Source organism: Corvus cornix, chromosome Z (genome assembly GCF_000738735.6).
Source record: "Corvus cornix cornix isolate S_Up_H32 chromosome Z, ASM73873v5, whole genome shotgun sequence".
NCBI classification, from domain to species: Eukaryota; Metazoa; Chordata; class Aves; order Passeriformes; family Corvidae; genus Corvus; species Corvus cornix.
The window spans coordinates 54,726,260-54,737,517 of record NC_046357.1 but is presented as its reverse complement, the minus strand read 5'-3'; the positions used below and the strand labels follow the sequence as shown (position 1 = coordinate 54,737,517).

The following is an 11,258-nucleotide window of genomic DNA, read 5'->3' as shown; positions in this document are numbered from 1 at the left end:
AGCAAGTGTCAGCAAATGGCACTGAGGGGTGCTGGTGATAATGGTGGAAGGAAGGGATGACATTCAGAAAGACCTTGACAGCTGGAGAAGTGGGCCTGTGTGAGCCTCATGAAGCTCAACAAGGTCAAGTGCAAGGTCCTGCACATGGGTCAGGAAAATCTCCAGTATTAACACAGGCTGGGGGGATGTACAAATCAAGAGCAGCCCTGAGGTGAAGGAGCTGGGGGTGCTGGTGGATGAGAGGCCGGACATGAGCTGTCAGCATGCACTTGGCAGCCCAGAAAGCCAAACATCTCCTGGGCTGCATCAAAAGAAGCAGTGGGGCCAGACAGGTGATTCTCTATCCTGCTCCTCTGTTCTTAGACCCCATCTGGAATACTGCATCCACCTCTCCAGCATAAGGATCTGTTGGAATTAGTCCAGAGTAGGACACAAAGGTGATCAGAGGGCTGGAGCACCTCTGGTATGAAGACAAGCTGACAGACTTGGGGTTGTTCAACCTGGAGAAGGGAAGGGTCCTGTGAGACATTAGACCCCCTTCTAGTATCTAAAGGGACTATGAGAGAGCAGGAAAGGGACTTCTGTCAAGTGCATAGAGTGACAGGGTAAGGGCGAATGGCTTTAACTGAAAGACGGAAGGTTTAGATTAAATTCTAGGGTGAAATTCTTCTCTGTGTGGGTGGTGAGGCAGTGAGACAAGTTGCCCAGAGAAGCTGTGGCTGCCCCAGCTGGAAGTGTTCAAGCCCAGGTAGAATTGGGTTTTGAGCAACCTGGTCTAGTGGAAGGTGTTTCTGGCCATGACAGTGGAGTTGTATTAGATGAGCTTTAAACATCCCTTACAACCCAAGATATTCTTTGATTCTTTGGTTCTAAAAAAGTTCTTTAAAACCAAGAAGAAATACCGAAATAAGAAGTATTCCCTTTTCAGTGAATATTTGTGTTTTATTGGTCTGGGGCTTCAGATAGACCCAAGAACTAGAACAGCATAAGGCAGTCCTTAGGAAAATCCCCAGGCATTTTTGAATTGCCTTTTATAGGGTCTTTGGGCCAGTCAAGATTGGAAGATAGTGACTTTTCCTCTTGTGAGAACCACTGTAAATCGGGAAGTTATTCAAGTAATTTTTTGGGTCTACTTTAATAAAACTGAAAGGAGAATAGATATTTGTTTGAGATTTGTGTGCATTCTTATATTTAACATGGTATTATTATTACTTTTATTAGTAATAATGTTGTGAGGTTTTTGTATTATAAATAGACAAAGATCACACATAAAAAAGCAATACATTGTATCTTTCCAGTAGCGTCCTGAAGGATATGAGGGGAGCAAGGTTTTATTGAACAATGTGATGGAAGATGGTGTCTCAGTAATCAGGATGTAAGGTGGTTTAGCTATGAGGATGAATAGATTAGACAGTATATTGGAGATTTTTCCTTAGGGAGGAAAAAATCAGCACACTTAGCTAAAGTCTAGGATTGAAGCCTTAGGAACAGGGCCTAATGAAAAATGATGCCAGAATTATCAGTATGAGATGATTTCTACAGTCTCTGAGAAGAGAATGATAAACCCAAGGTCTGAATTAAGGAATGTATAATGTTCGCAGCTTGTTGTTTTGTTTTAAACAAATAAACTGAGACTGAGACCTGGATCATGATTATAACCTTCAAGTATTTGAGAAGAAAGATAATTCCATTAATTCATACTTTTCAATAAAACATATACAATACTCATGAAAACCTGACATTTTGATCTCTGAGAAAATTCCAATGTTTTGGTGGTTTTGACTGTGTATTGGTAAATGATGGCACACCTGTGTGGACGGAAATATTAGGAGTTTTCTTTGACTATGATAATATAATGTTGAGAACTGAACATCCGGAAGGATGCAGACCTGGACCTATGCCCCTTGAATCCTTTTGGAATCTGTGTGTACTTGACAGTATTCTGAGCCAAAGATTGCATCTGTTTATTTGCATAGTGCACTTGGTTCCTTTCGTTTGTGCTAAAACTGATTCTCTAAATGTCTGCTAGTTCTCAGGATGAAATAGTTATTAATTACTCTCTAAACATCTCTGTGTACCCTTAATGACTGCAGAGATCTTTGCTATATGATTCCCCTACTTGTTAGTTTTAGGTTCTTTTTTTCCTGATACATTCCTAACCTACTATGCCTTTCCTCATAGAAAATTTTTCCCTGCGCTGGATCTTTTCTTCACCCTTGCTTCCATAACCCCACCTTGTCCTTTGACACTCCTCCAAGTCACAGTGACGAGACTGGAAGCTGTATTCAAGACATGAGTTTTTTCAGGATTTTGTCAATATTTTTCTGATCTGTGACACATTTTCTGCTTGATACTCAGTCTATTCTTATTTTTAACAATTTTTAATGTCTTCTAGCATTTTTAGAGACATCTTTTCTAAGAAGAACTAACGCAGTGTCAAGGAATAGGGATGTTTATGAGGATTAGCTTTTTCCTCCTCTGGTGAGTCACAGAAATAATAGGGCCAAAGAGACTGTGCCATTGATGGCATTAAAGATATTTATTGTGTGAAAAGGAATACGGATGAACAGGAAAAGGTCATTAAAGACTAACAGAGCTCTTACCAAGGTACAAGTATGATTGGGACTATCAAGGCTGGATTCAGAGAAGATTAATTCCATTATACAATGAATGTAAAAACTTCATTAAATTTCCATAGCACAGAAACAGAAGAGAGAGGTCATTGAGTAGCAGAAGTAAAGGGAATGGGATTCTGTTATTTGCTTAAATGCAGAAACAAAAACAATTAAATTGTACCATCCTTATAAAAATACCATACTGTGGTAAGGTACTGGCTTTCCATTGAACACAAATCCATTCAAGCTTTTGATTTACAAGTCCTGCTGAGGGACTAGTCTTCCCACCAACAGAAACTTTTCCCAATCACAGCCTTCCTTTGAAGTGCTCAGTTGAAGCAATAAAATGACCTGTCAATATGGGACTAGTACCAGAGCCAAAAACTTCAAAGCAGTCACATCCAAAGTGTCTGGAACCCAATAACTGGGGAAGGAGACCAAAAGAGCCAGCCAGCCAAAAAAGCCAGCCGCAAAATTGCTATTTCTGTTATATTCAGGGCTGGATGCAAAACTTGCTTTATGCTGAAGCATTCTGAAACTGTGCCTACTTCAACAGTTTTTACCCTTACAGCCAATAATTTCATCCTTAAAAATAATTCTGAAAGACATATTGCTAGTGGGAAAGAAGATATGGTTGTCATTGTTTCTTTCATGAGAGCTTCAGGTTTAGCAATGAAAAATAATATATTTTTCTAGAAAGCTAGGTTCATCATTATAATTCTACTATATTATATAGTGGGATTTCCTCCTTTTGCTTCCTTCTCTCCAGAACTGTAGCTCTGTCAGAAATGCCAGAATACATTTAGTTAATTAAAAAATTTATAGACTACTTTTTTCCCATTTCAGTTAGTGAAAACATGAGTTGCCTAATTAAGTAGAGCTAAGACACTGAATTTTTTTCTAATATGACATGGATGCCCTGAAGAAAATCAGTATTTATTGCACTAATTATCATTTTCTGCTTGGCTGTTTTAAAACTGATCTCCAACTCTATAGTTCTAAAGTTAAGCGATTTGTGTTAAGCAGTACCATCGGTATGTACAGCTACTGTGGATGCTAGATAAGTAGACTGGCAGGTAAGGTATTTTACAGTATCACATTTAAACTAGGTGGTTATATTATTAGTATTAGTACTTTCTGAAATTGCATGCCTTTTTAAAATAAAATGGATTATACTATTACTTGTCCTCTTTTAGCAGATGTATTTAACTTTTTAGTTATGAAATATTTGATGGGAAAGCTCACTGGGGAGTTTCGTGGCACTTGAAATTAAGTTCACTTGTAAGGTGGAGAAGGAATTTTAATAATTGCAGCAAAGGCAATTTGATACATTCTTAGCCTATGACAGCATGCTTACTGCCACAAATCAGACTAAAGGCTCTATTCATGAATGAATCATGTCCCGTTTACCCTCCACTTTTATGTAGTGTAAGTTTAATGGAAATACCTTGCCATGTGTTTTTTGTGTAACATGTTTTAACATTGCAGTCAGTCCTCTGTGGCTAAAACATGGAACACCACCTTTTTTTTAAACTGTGGGAAATAAGAAAAGAAAAAAGTAAGGAGGAGTGAAGGATGAGTAAATTAGAAAGAAAACTTAAATGAGTTTGTAAAATTTTTTTTTTGCTGAAAATTGCTGATGTACAAGTCTACTTCATGGTTTTCAATTTCCAGCATTAATTTAGCCCAGGAAACTGGGAGAAATCTTGTGTGATGTTGACCAGCTACAGAATCTGCACAGGCTGAAATAGATGGGGGAGGGAAGGGATCATTTTTCCTTAGATATATCAATCCCCTAACATATCTCATTCTTTCTCATCTTCCTTCTTTATTCTAATTTTATCAATCCTTATTTTCATGGATCTTTCATTAAGGATGGATTTGGTATAAATATATCCATTGCATTTTATCTTGTTACTTAGTAAAGCCATGAATTAGACTAGAATTTGTAAGGGACAAGCAAACAAACCTGGAATTATGTGGTCCTGTTTGTCTAATCCCTGGTCTTCATTCAATTTTGGTTTCTTTTTTAATATTTTGTCCTAATTTTGAGCCTTTTTTTCCCCCCACTAAAGAGTTCACTTTCATTCTTGTTAAACTTGTAATCTGGGACATTACCCTTGTTTTAATCTTAAATATGTATAGAATAAAACTATTTTCATGGCATGAATACTGTGGGACTTTGTGAAACCACAGGTGAGGATCACATTATTTTATAGGCAGCAAGTCACCTCCATATGTGGCCTTATCCTCCCCATTTCCATATCAGCTTTTTTATCCTCCATGTTGCTTTTCTTTTGTGTTCCTTCCAGACTGGACTCCTTCTGCCCCAGAGGGGTCCTCTAACCTGCCATTTGCATCTCTACCATAAATATTTTATATAGCCCACAATGCTTTATGCATATTTTAACTGAACAATACCATTTTGTAAATTGTCTGTCAATATGATGTACGCCTGGTTACTGCCATGAAAAATGTGTTCAGTATTGTAATAATATCAAAATATCAATTGTCCCTCCAAATTCGGTCCATTTTCCTGCCAGTGCTAAGGAAAGTAAAAATGGCCTGAAATTCTGGCTTCTGAGGAGATGTGACAAACTGTGTCAGTTTCCAGGAGTCTGCATAAATATGCATAGCTCTTCTGCTGAGTCTTACTCCAACCTGAACGGGTGGCTCTCATTAGCTCCAGCTTGGGAGGATAAAAGGTAAATGTCCAAACTGAACTTATATCTGTTTACTGCACCGACAGGTTTAAAAGCTCAGACTGTGTTAAATATTTGCAAGCAACACTCCAAAAACCAGTGTGCACTGTGACACAAAAGAAATATCAATTCCATAGCTATTTAGCAATTCATATGTCCAAAGAACTGTTGACTTTAAACTTCACATATTTTTGTGCAATTCTATGTTAAAATCATGTAAAATCATGTTAAACAGGTTTATGTCATTGAAAATAAATGGCCTGCCAGTTTGAGGGGCATCAAGTATTGCTAAACATTTCAGTCATGCATCAATAAACAGTTTTTTGTATGATCACTGACAGTACATAAAAGCATGACCATTTCTGAAATAAATGGTGGATACGGCAGGATCTGAGGGCCTAAACTCTATCTTTCAGGAAAGAAATAAAAGACAAGACCCTCAATCAGGTTTTACTGTGCATCCCAGCTTCTGGAGCAGTTCTGGTATGGTAGTGTGCTTTTCCACCATATCATTCTGAAAATTACTTAAAGGGACACCTTGATAAATAGGTGTTAGGACCATATGGAAAACCCTACTCCTATATAAAAAGATCTTCTAGAAGACATCTATGAGATGCCTGCAGACTGGTATTATCTACTCTTTAAAGACCTTCCCTTCACACAGTTAGAGAAAATACCTCCCCCTGCCACCAATTCCTCGCAAAATGAAGAAACCAGAAAATCATTGTTCTGGTTGTTCATATAAATTGTTCTTTTAAGTATGATCATGATTTCTGTTTTGTTGTTATAAATGTGTGATGTTTAATATTTATAAGCAGACCCTTGCAAAAACTCCTCCTCATTCCTTTCAAAGTCGAATCACTGAATTTAAGGGAATTTCACTTAGTGCTGTGACTACACCAGCAGTCTGTTGGTCGGGAATTTTTACTGTAGTTATAAGTGTCAGAAAAACCTTGTCAATTAGCTGAAAAGCATTCACTTTCTCCTGACAAAATGCGATGTCCTTCTTATATTTCTGTGTTTAAAACAGATATGAGAGCAAAATAATTTTATATGCTTTACTTTTACTATACAACACATACTTGTGTTCATCCTGGTACTAAATTTGTGGTGAAATTCGCTGGGTTGTTATGTGGGTGTTCATACTGCATTTTTATGTGCATTGATTAATTTTACATTCTTTATACCATAAATCAAGGTAATAAGGAAAATTTTCAAATGTGCCACTTGAAATATATGTTTCGCATTGCCTTTGTTCTATTTATAACCTTGTTTTGCTGTACATAAAGTGTTCTTATATACCGTAGAGTAGCTGATATATAGTAATGGATGCAGAGCTGTAAAAGTCTCTCTTGGCACTCTTAACATGGTCAGATTATTACTGTGTTCACCGATTCAGCTAGATGTGTTCAAGGATCTTCTCTGGTCTGAAAGGTCAGCTGCTTTTAGTTGTGCACTGGTAGAATACTAATACTGTCCTTATTCAAATTACCTGCTACAGTACTTATTAAATTGATGGCCTTGTGCACTAATTTAATACTGCTGTCGTTCAGAGGCAGGTCGCAGCTGCACTCTGCGCAGAATTAGGTGGTGCTGAGGCAAAGTTCAAGCAGAAACCATAGTTTTGGGCTGCATTTTCCCACTAAATTAGCAGTCAGAGGCAGTGTATAATTAATTAGCACAAACCAGGGAAAGCTTGTCATTTAATAAGCCTTTTTTATTTCCACATTACACAAACAGTGGGAATTGATCCATTAAGTGCCTAGCTATTAATGCTGTTAAATGTATGTCTGGTTGTTAAATTGAGATGTCTAGTTACATACATTCAGTATTTAAGAGCTTGTCACAGATTGTTCAGTGTTTGCTGAGATTTTAAGTCACGTTCCACAAATCAATAATGGCTTCATTAATGAATTTGAACATTGCTGGTTCAGATAAATAGATCTGAGCTCCATAGAAAAGAAATGGTGTCTGGCATTGTGGTAGCCAAGACAGCATGGTATTTATTTTGTTGCCCTAAATATCAAATATTCTGCTTATATCATGCTGCTTATACTCTACATTGCAGCCTTCTTTTTCCCTATAATCCTTGTTCATAATTGCCTAAGGCATTGTATAACTTCATCTCTTCAGAGTCCTATGTGGTATTAAACATGCAGAATAATACATTTCAACAACCACTTGAAGATGTCTGTGGGAGCAGAGAGGATTCTTGTCCTTAAAAAAAAAGTAAAAGGGCACTATTTGAATCACCCTTATTTCTTGACAACTGTATTTCTGTGCTGGAAATAGCTGCGCTCATCTTAGTCTTGTAATATTCTAGAATTTAAAGGTTTTAACATTCTATATATACTATAACCAATGTGTTTCTAGAAAAAATGTATATTGGCAATGAGTCATAAGACTAACTGTCAAATAAGAAATCTTGTCTGTTTTGCTTCTGTATGTTTATTCCACGTGGGAAGTGGGGAAGCATGGTATTTTGTATAGGGGTCCTGTAGCCAGAACACAGTGATCTCACTTATTCAAAATAAATGACTTCAAATGAACCTAAACTAAGGGCTCAAAAACAGTGAATAGTCCTCAACATTTCTGCCTGATGAAGGCAACACACCATAGCAGAGATAAATACTGTACTCTTCTCACAGTCTCTCTCTGCATCTGCATTTTCTGCAGTTTCTCCAACAGATCCTTTAGTCTGTTTTGTCTGGGTCTTTCATTAGCATTTCAAATCTTCCCTTGTTATTATAACCCATTTAACATAAAACCTCCAGTAGTAACCAAGAAGAAAACTCCTAAGCAGGTAAAACTCAAAGAGTGTTTTCTCACAAAAAGGGCAGAATTCTGTTGTGAGTGAAACACCCAGTTACATGTGGTTTTAAACACAGCTGGAAGAATACAAAGTTCAGCATCAGACCTGAGGGCTAATGAATCATCCCCACATCTGCCCCTGTGTGCATCAACAGTGACTGAGGTTTACAGGGAGAGAGGAGAGCACAGCTTTGGGTAAAAGAGCTAAAGGAGACAGCTGTGTGCCTAAACTAAATCAAATGGGTTTAAACTTTGTATGCATTTATACATCTTTGTTTGCAAAACTCCAAAAGTGAAATTAATTTTGGGCATACGCACACATTTCCTAAAAGATATTTTATTATAAGCTCATTATGGTTAAATGTACTTATTTGGGCAAATGACTTGCTTTAATTAGTGGCTGTTGGAAAGAGTTAGCCATAATTGCCTAGTTATTGTAAACAGTTTCTCATGCATTAAGTGCTAACTGTGATATCTTTTACTCACTTTTAATGTGCTGCACACACCATAGTCAGATGTTTTCTGGATTGTGGGTTGACAGTGTGATCACGAGTGAGGAAGACTAGTGCATATCTGACAACTGATTAATGAACTCAGTACCCTCCAGACCAGTCATCATCCCTCAGGATGTTACGCAAGCAGCTGCCTTGTACACCAGCCTCTCTTGGATACCTGCTTGATAGGGTAAATTAAGCCTGGTATACAAGATTAGATCACACCCTCAGAAAATTTCAAGGCTTCCAAGCAAAATAAAAACTGAGTAAGAATAGCATTCTTCATGCCTGAGTATAATAAAAAGATAAAGGATAAATTGAAGGAGCTGACAATGCTGTTGATGCTTTATTGTTTCCATTTGGCTACAAAACAAAAGAGACAGCAATACATTGATATGCAGGGTGAAGGCCTATATGCTGAGATAGGTACTATTTTTTTAAGCAAAAAAAAAAAAGTATACATATTTCATATGTCCTGGTTTTAAAGCCTTTTGCAATGTTTGCGATAAAATGTACTCCAGATTTGCATGTTCAAAAACATCCTTGACAGCTATGGAAATTGTGTAGTTTGACAACTCCTCATCTTAGCTAAGGCAAACAAACAAGGCCAAGTTGACTGAAATCTAAAATCTTTCCTAATCCTGGGGATGTGATGGCAGCTTGTTTGCACTGGCAGTGAAAAGCTACAGTACTGTAAAAAATTGTAGCAAAGCTGAGGTAGCTTTGACTGGACTGACCTCAAATATGATGTGAACAGCTGTGCGGGGAGAGGGATGGGAGGTTGTGGAGGGAGGCTGTCAAACGCTCGTTTGATCTTCAGTAAGCATTATGAGTAAGCACAGTATTTGGATGCCTGAGAAGATGATAAATCATCAGTTATGAAAGGAGGTAAGAGCTTCTGTATTTTATACTGTCTGTTTGCTCTAGCTCTAGATCAGGGTCTCCCCATGGTAGGCACTGTGCAAAGGCAGAACAAATAATGTGCATGTAAAGATTAAAAGCTTCTTTATCCAAGTTAGACAAACCATGTTGTCTTGATTGACTCATGGAGAATTCTGATTCCTCTTGTCATCTAGTTTAAGTATGTGTTATTTGATAATCACAGTCAAGGAATGAAGTTGTGAGGCCTCGTTCGTAGGACATGTGCGTATATTACATGTAAAAATGGTCTTTAGTGGAGAACTGTGCATTTTGTACCAAAGAGACCGTGTGCTTGCACAATGTGTCTCATCTCTGAGGGCAGTTAGAGGCTTTTTTTGAAGAATGTGGTCAGGCAAGCACAGGCTCCAGCAGAAATATGAGATTTATCACAGCATCTAGATAGTGTATTGTTTCACTCCGTGGACGAATCACTGTTTTTGTACTTAGTGATAGTTGCTGGAGACCTGGTTTGGAGTTTTTATGCTATGTAGCATCCTGATCAGTGTGACCCAACTGACGTGCTGCAGTGGCATTACTCTTTTAAGACGAAGAACGCTTATGTTTGCTTTCCTTGAGCAAAAGCTACTGCCTCTGTCAGTTGATCTCCCCATTACACCCCAGTTTCTTTTTAATGATAGTATTTGCATTTATTTGGCTTTTGTCATAAAGAATGACATATTTGTATAACATTTCAGTTCAAAAACTGAAGTGAAGGTATTAAAACTAAGGCTGCATGGTAAAACAGCTGCATGTGACATATTCTTCCCCATCTACTTCACAGTTGAGGAAAAATTGCAAGGTTGTTGAATATTCCTGAGGCCAGGATTCAAGATGCTGCACTCTCAGGTGGGTCTTGTTAAGTATAATGGAGAGGGGACAGCTGCAGGTGTCACACCTTGGAGGAATGCTTTTGCCAAGGCCAGTAGGATGGAAGGAGTACAGCAAATGTAACTATTGGAAACTGAGAAAAAATTGTGCAGACTGGAGGTACATGGTGCAGCTACTCCCAGGTATATTCTTGGCAGACATCATATTAAAACCATGAGTAAAGGAGGCGATTTGGCTTACAGGTATATAAGTTCCTGTTTCAGACATTGTGGACAGCGAACACAGTGTAGAGGATAATGGCACTTTAAAAATTGTATAAGTGTTTTGAGACTAGATGAGAGTTTCCATTAAAATTGAAAATAAAGGGAAATTATTGTTTTCTACAGTCTCCTTCACGGTTATCTGCACATTCTGAATAAATAAATGCTTGCAGAAATTCTTGAAAGAAAGAAAATGAGAAGGTAAGCAATATACAGTCTTTACTATTCTGATTTTTTTTAGTTAGGTTTACTGATCTGTCTTATTTTAAATTCTTCTGACTGATTGAGCTATAGCATGATATCACCTGAGTAATTTCTGAGAGCTTGCTTATCCCTTTCAGTCTGCTGTGGTGTCCATTGCAACTCACAGTGATATGAAAAGCCACATTTACTCTACTCCTGCACAGCTGGGAGCATAAACTGTCTTGCCTTTCCAAAGTCATTCAATGGGTACAGTTAGGATGCCGGTCTTGTTCAGTATGCTGGCATTAGCTTCTAATCTTCTAGGTCACTGGAAGTCAACCTTAAGCAGTTGGAGACTTCAAACTGAAAATTTTAAGAGGTTAGAGATGCACATATGCACTCTCAACAGGTTGCACCTGAGTGCATGAAATCCATTGCACACTT

General features: G+C 37.8%; 1 long non-coding RNA gene across 1 annotated transcript; it reads left to right on the top strand.

The window, feature by feature from the left end:
- The first annotated feature begins 9,349 nt into the window (after positions 1 to 9,349).
- On the top strand, positions 9,350 to 10,832 carry LOC104685227. Its single transcript, XR_002043969.2, has 3 exons — positions 9,350 to 9,510; positions 10,325 to 10,389; positions 10,758 to 10,832. It is a non-coding gene; the product is annotated as an uncharacterized LOC104685227 (long non-coding RNA).
- Positions 10,833 to 11,258: the final 426 nt, after the last annotated feature.